We start from the raw sequence: 7032 nt of genomic DNA on the forward strand, positions 1-7032 counted from the left end.
CACGGGTATAAACTATTTACAGAATGTATTTACAGGAGATAGACAGCAGCTGAGAACACAGAGAGGCTGTTGCCACTTCGTCCTCTTCGCCTTCGTCGACCGTGTCTCTTTTCCTCACCGTAACACAACCCCCGGCGGAAAAAGCACCGTCCCGGTGCTTCAGATGGGGCCATCGGGAAGGGCATAATAGGGCTTAAGCCGAGAGACGTGTACGATGTCGGGTGATGTGGAACCGGTTGGCACGACGGATGTCACTGGGAATATTTCATAGTTGACATTGGTCACTTGACGTAGAACGCGGTAAGGACCTTTGTAGCACGGAAGGAGTTTCTCAGAGAGCCCCACACGTCGGCAAGGGGACCAAAGGTGTACGAGAGAGCCTGGTGCAAAGTATGGCTCACGATGGCGGCAATTGTAAGTGTGCTTTTGAGTTTCCTGCGATGCTAACAAACGAGTACGGGCAAGCTGGCGCGCATGGTCAGCGCGGGCGATGGCATCGCGGGCATACTCGGTCTGTGAGTTCCGTACCAAGGGGAGCGAAGCATCCAATGGTAATACAGGGTCACGACCGAAGATCAAGTAAAAGGGGGAATACCCAGCAGTATCGTGGCGTGACGAATTATAGGCGAACGTGACATAGGGTAGCGCAATATCCCAGTCCTTGTGGTCGGGTGAGACGTATTTGGATAGCATGTCAGTGATGGTCCGATTAAGTCGCTCAGTAAGGCCGTTGGTCTGGGGATGATAGGACGTAGCGAGTTTGTGCTTGGTAGAACAGGGGCGTAGGATATCGGCGATGACTTGGGAGAGGAAAGTGCGGCCACGGTCGGTAAGGAGCTGTCGCGGGGCGCCATGGACTAAAATGACATCCCGGAGTAGGAAATCGGCCACGTCAGTTGCGCAGCTCGTGGGAAGCGCTCGAGTGATGGCGTAGCGCGTCGCGTAATCAGTAGCCACAGCGATCCACCTGTTGCCGGAGCTGGACTCAGGAAAAGGGCCAAGGAGATCCAAACCCACGCGGAAGAATGGCTCAGTTGGAATCTCGATCGGCTGTAAGTACCCGGCAGGAAGCACTGCTGGCTTTTTCCGTTGTTGGCAGGACTTGCAAGCAGCTACGTATCGCCGTACGGAGCGCGGGAGGCCGGGCCAGTAGAAGCGGCGGCGCACGCGGTCGTACGTGCGAGCAACCCCAAGGTGTCCGGCAGTAGGTGCATCATGCAGCTCCTGAAGCACGGTTAAGCGGAGGTGTTGGGGAACGACAAATAGAAGGGGAGGACCGTCAGGGTGAAAATTGAGGTGGTACAATATCCCGTCTTTGAGGACGAACCACCGTAACGATGGATCAGTGGGAGCAGATTGCACTCGGTCAATGAGGGTCCTCAAGGTAGCGGCATGGCGTTGCTCGTGGGCCATGTCCAAAAGCTGGGAAATGGAAAGAACACTTGCGGAAGCATCCGTGTCGGCGTTGGCGGGCGTGGGTACAGGGTAACGGGACAAGCAGTCAGCGTCATTGTGTAGGCGACCAGACTTGTACACCACAGAATAGGAATACTCCTGTAGCCGCAAAGCCCATCGTCCAAGCCTCCCTGTGGGATCTTTTAAGGAGGAAAGCCAACAGAGGGCGTGGTGGTCCGTTACAACAGAAAAGGGCCTGCCGTATAAATAGGGGCGGAATTTTGCTACTGCCCACACAAGTGCCAAACATTCGCGCTCGGTAATAAAGTAATTCTGCTCCGCAGGTGACAAAAGACGGCTAGCGTACGCGATAACACGTTCACGGCCGTGCTGAACTTGTGCCAAGACGGCACCGACGCCGTGGCCACTGGCATCGGTGCGCACCTCTGCAGGGCCTGACGTATCGAAGTGTCCTGGAATCGGTGGGGTGGTGAGTATGGCGGTAAGGCGAGAAAAGGCGGCGGCCTGAGAGTCTCCCCATGAAAACGGCACATTTTTCTTCAGAATATCCGTCAGAGGGCGTGCTATGGTGGCGAAATCTTTAACAAAGCGACGGAAGTAGGAGCAAAGGCCCACGAAACTGCGGACATCTTTTTCGGACTGTGCGACAGGAAAATCTTTCACGGCTCGAATTTTCTCCGGGTCCGGTCGGATGCCAGACACATTGACAACATGGCCAAGGACTGTAATTTCACGGTGGCCGAAGTTACATTTCTTCGAGTTGAGCTGCAGACCGGCCTTGCGAAAAACAGCAAGTACAGCTGAAAGGTGCTCAAGGTGTGTGCTGAAAGTGGGCGAGAACACAATAACATCATCTAGGTAGCAGAGGCAAGTCGACCACTTGAATCCTTGGAGTAATGAGTCCATCATACGCTCAAAGGTAGCCGGAGCGTTGCAGAGCCCAAAAGGCATAACTTTGAAGTGGTAAAGACCATCAGGCGTTATAAAGGCGGTCTTTTCACGATCGAGAGCATCCACAGCGATTTGCCAATATCCGGACCGTAGGTCGATGGATGAAAAATGCTGTGCCCCGTATAGGCAATCAAGGGCGTCATCTATATGAGGTAGTGGGTAGACGTCTTTCGTCGTGATGCGGTTGAGGTGCCTGTAGTCGACGCAGAATCTCCATGTGCCGTCCTTCTTCTTTACTAGCACAACAGGTGACGCCCAGGGACTTGACGATGGCTCAATGATCTCTTCCGCGAGCATCTTGTCCACTTCCGTTTTGATGACTTGGCGCTCCGAAGCTGAAACTCGGTAGGGTCGCCGATGGATGTGAGGATTATCGCCTGTATGTATACGGTGTTTGACAAGAGACGTTTGGCCTAAGGGACGGTTGTTTAGGTCGAATATATCCTTGAACGAAAGCAATAAACTGCAGAGCTGTTGAGCCTCCACATGCGTAAGACCCGGGGCGATCATTTTCGTAATGTCGTGGTCAGTACAATTGGTAGACCGGAAAGGTTCACAGGACGTGTCGACGGCAAAAGTTTCAACGCAGTGAACTTCTAAAGCAATGATCGTAGCCAGGGTAATATCTTTAGGCAGAATTTGCTTCGTAAGCCCGAAATTCACCACAGGGAGATAGGTGCGATTGTCTTTGACTCTCAGTATTGTATGCGGGACAGTAACGTTATGGCTGAGAACGATGGCAGTTATTGGAGCGGAGATGTAATCACCATCGGGAACTGGTCTGTTTTCCTCACCGTAACAATATATACACATAACGGTAAATGTAGGTACCAACAATGTCTGCCATGCAAGACATGAATTGTCAAGTTAAAAAACGGAAAGCTTGAGTATTTTTCCTTTCTGAAACATCAGGATATTGTTGAAGCTAGCTTCTATGAAAGAGATTGCTCAGCTGGCCATGTTTACCTGGAAACAGGAACACTGAGTGCAAGAACCTAAAGCATCCATTCACTTTGGTTGGCGCTGAAAAAAGGTATTTATTGATAATGATCAAGTAAAATAGAGTTGTTCTTTTTTCGCCATGCGTGCATAAAATTTATTAGGAATTTTATATTCATCGAATGTGTCGCTTTAATTAAAAAACGCTTTTTTCTTTCCAGATGTTTGTTCCCTCCAAGCACAGTCGCGCTTCAATCGCTGCTCCCACTAACCACCCTTGCTGATGTCGGTGACAATTCGTTCTGAACCGCTTTTCGCCCGAAGCTTCGCGACCATTTAGATCGACCTTGGCGAGTCTACGGGTACATGCGCATATGACCAAAGTTGTCTTTTCAGTTGGCCTGCATGCCGGCGTATTTCAGAAGATTAAAGCTGCGCGCGCGGCAACTATATGCGAGCACCGGTAGAGACTATAGGCAGTTTTAGAAGAGCGCTGCTTACGCTCCGCGCCGCTAAGATTTCACGCTCTGAGATACTGCAGGGAACTGTGTAGATTTCGCATTTGTTAAGCGCGTCTTGCCGAGACGCGAGCGACGCGCTATCAACTCGGCTGCAAAACGACGAAGAGGCCAAGTAGACACGCTATCACGCTCCGCTCAGTGGGCTTTGGAGCGGAGCGAGGGATGCGGTCTTCGTTCCGCTGCCGGTATGAGCGTCGTGCGCAAGCGCAATTATATCATTCCCGCTAAGCGGTTGTGTTGCATTTGCTGGCAAATGCCGGTGTGAGTGGGGTGGACAGCAAGCGCTCAGCTAAAACAGCTGATCGTATGCGCGCTCGATGTTATCGGGAGCGTATCAATGTTTCGTTCGGTGCAAGTCGATCACCGCAGGGAGATTGTACTATGCTTAACTTTCACTTCGTGCGCATCTCTCGTGCCAAGTCTGCGTGTACTGTGGCAGCGCATTCAAGCTTTTTTACACATACCTTTTTGTGTGTGGATATTCTCCCTCTTGTAAGAATGAATACAAATTTAATTTCATTCTTTTATCAATTAATCAATCAATCACTTTATTGTTGCATCATAGGTTATTTACACCAGGGTCCCAAAGTACAAGACTGCAACATGTAGAAGCAGCTGTAGAAAGCATCACAAAACACTGCCCAAATGTTTGCTGCTGGAACAGTATAGATTTATGCCATAAATGTTCCTCGTTAATTACAGACATGAAAAAGTTTGACCACATTGCACAAAAGTGAATGCATAGAAAAAAGAACTTGTAAAATGAAAATGGCACTTCCTAGCACTGTGCACAATAGCCACCAAGTGAAGCACAGTGCTAAGACTTGCATGACTTAGTATTACAACCATACATATTTGCAGTAAATGTTCCCGTTCTGCTAGTGTGCAAGACACAGTTGACGGCACGATGAAAAACAAACAGAAAAAATGCATTGTGTACAGGAAGCGAACATTAAAATAACTGACTAACGGAAGTGAATTTGGATCGCTGCTGCAGCCCCCTTTCTAACAATACAAACGCTTCTAATAGGAGTCAACTCTCTTGGTTTTCTGCCATGCGTGCTCTAAGCAAGTCGAGGCTCACAAATGCATGTTACAAGAATGAAGCAGTACTATTTTCTTAATATTTATTTTTAATATTATCCCTCCCTCATTTACACAGCATCCAGTCATGGGGTATAAACTTTCATACCACAACAGCAGCAAAACTGACAAAAGGCATCTTGAATTTTGTTTCAAGCAGCTGCTTTTGTCCACCAATGCAACAAAGCTATGCCGTCTTTGCCAAGGCTGAGAGCACAAGTGGCACGTGGTTAGCAACCAATGAGTAGAACGACCAGTAGACATAAATCAAGAGCTAAGGCCACTTAACCCTTTCACACCGTTCCTTTCACACCGTGGTCAAACACCAGCTGCACATTCAGCCCAAAGCAAGAACAAAACCCATACAAACTGCCACAGGGACACAGTGTAGAGAGCACTCACTGTCGGACAAGCAGTTTCCTTTGAAACTTAAGAGGGAACCTTATCTGGACGGAGGAAACAATTTTGAGAAAGCTAGGGCACAGAGTGCGGCTCATTAAAGGTCCTAACAGGTTAGTAGAACATTGCCATCACATAAAGCCCAGCACTTTGAGACACAACATAGAAGATTTAGCGATATAGGATAACAGCTGTACCCTAACCATGAGCAGCGTGCCACTCCCATCTACATTTGGGATACGAGCAGATAACCCGACGCCATTGGAAGCCACTCAGGAACACTGGAGCCTCTCAGGAAGCTGGAACACCAGTGACCGTGCTAGACATCGGTACTGTCCCTTATCCTGCAATTGTGGATACAGAGCGGAACACGACTGCAGCGTTATGCCCACAGCGGGAATGACGCCCTCGAAATCACTCCAGCGACTCCATCCGAGAAGGAAGGGAAGTGTGTACAAGCAACGCACCACTGCTCCTCAGCTGGAGGAAGCTTCACAGTGCACCAGAAACGGGAAGCGACCCCAGCCCGAGTCAAGTTCCAAAAATCCTGTGAGGATCTGTGAAGTGAAGTGTCAAATCCTTGAAAACCGCCAACTGACGCTTCAACTGTAGAACAGATGTATCTCTCTTAAGGGACACTGAATACTATCATTCACAAACACCTGATGTTCCGAAATGTCAGTGCACACTGCATTTCAAGACAACTGGCAGTCTTTGATTGGCACAGTAGACTGCAAACTAGAATAAAGCTTGAAAAATGTTGTGACAGGAAAGGTTTTCTGAGAGGTTTCTTTGCCAGGTCATCACCTATGACAAGATGTGGGTGAATCATTTATAAAAGTTACACTTGTTTATACAATTAACACATATGCAAGCCTCCCATCACAAGGACTTTCGAGCAACTCAGTCGGCAGGTGAACTCATGGTCATGGGTTTTTTGCGCGGATAGATGCAGCATCATTTTGATTTCCTCCCTAGTAGGAGACAGCTGAGCAAGTACACTAGTAGTGAGCTGTGAGGTTCTCCAACGTGTACACAGTGCACTTAGGAAGTAACGGCCCTGCTTAAATACCATGGGGGTTCTCTTCATCCATGAAAATATGTGTGCACATACAGTGCACCACACAATGGGCACTTTACAAATTTTCTTGGATGAGAGGTGCTGCCGCATCTGCTATAAAAGCCCAACTTCACTCCAAGGCTCATTTCTTTGGGCCACTAGGATAACGAAATATAGTAGGCTGTCCCTGCATGGCTGCAACATAAAAGAAATCTTCCTACGCGGCTGGCATCTTTGTACTGCCATAATGAAAAAAAGATTACCTCGAAAAATGAGATCACTTCCATGCACGTAAACATGTTTCATAATCATAAAAAATAAGAAGTCCAAGCTTGACTTGAACACCTCTCATGTGCTCAACAACAGAATTAGATCAACTGATGCATTAGTCTTTGTGACTTGATGAATGAGTTTGAGCTTCAGTCCACTGCAACACTTTTGGTGATAGCTATGCATTTCACTCAGACATAAAGCAGTTGCCCCGGAAAGATGGACCATAATTTTTCAGTTACAAGCCTATATTTTGAAGAAAGTACATACGGTTAAATTGTGGCAGCCTGCTACAGTTTGACGGATGACACAATGCGGAATTTATAAACGCAACTGCTCTACCTTAATATTGACTCTATAACTCACTTTTCAGAGTCAATTGTACCTGCAATC

The sequence above is a fragment of the Dermacentor silvarum genome, chromosome 1 (assembly GCF_013339745.2).
Source record: "Dermacentor silvarum isolate Dsil-2018 chromosome 1, BIME_Dsil_1.4, whole genome shotgun sequence".
NCBI lineage: Eukaryota > Metazoa > Arthropoda > Arachnida > Ixodida > Ixodidae > Dermacentor > Dermacentor silvarum.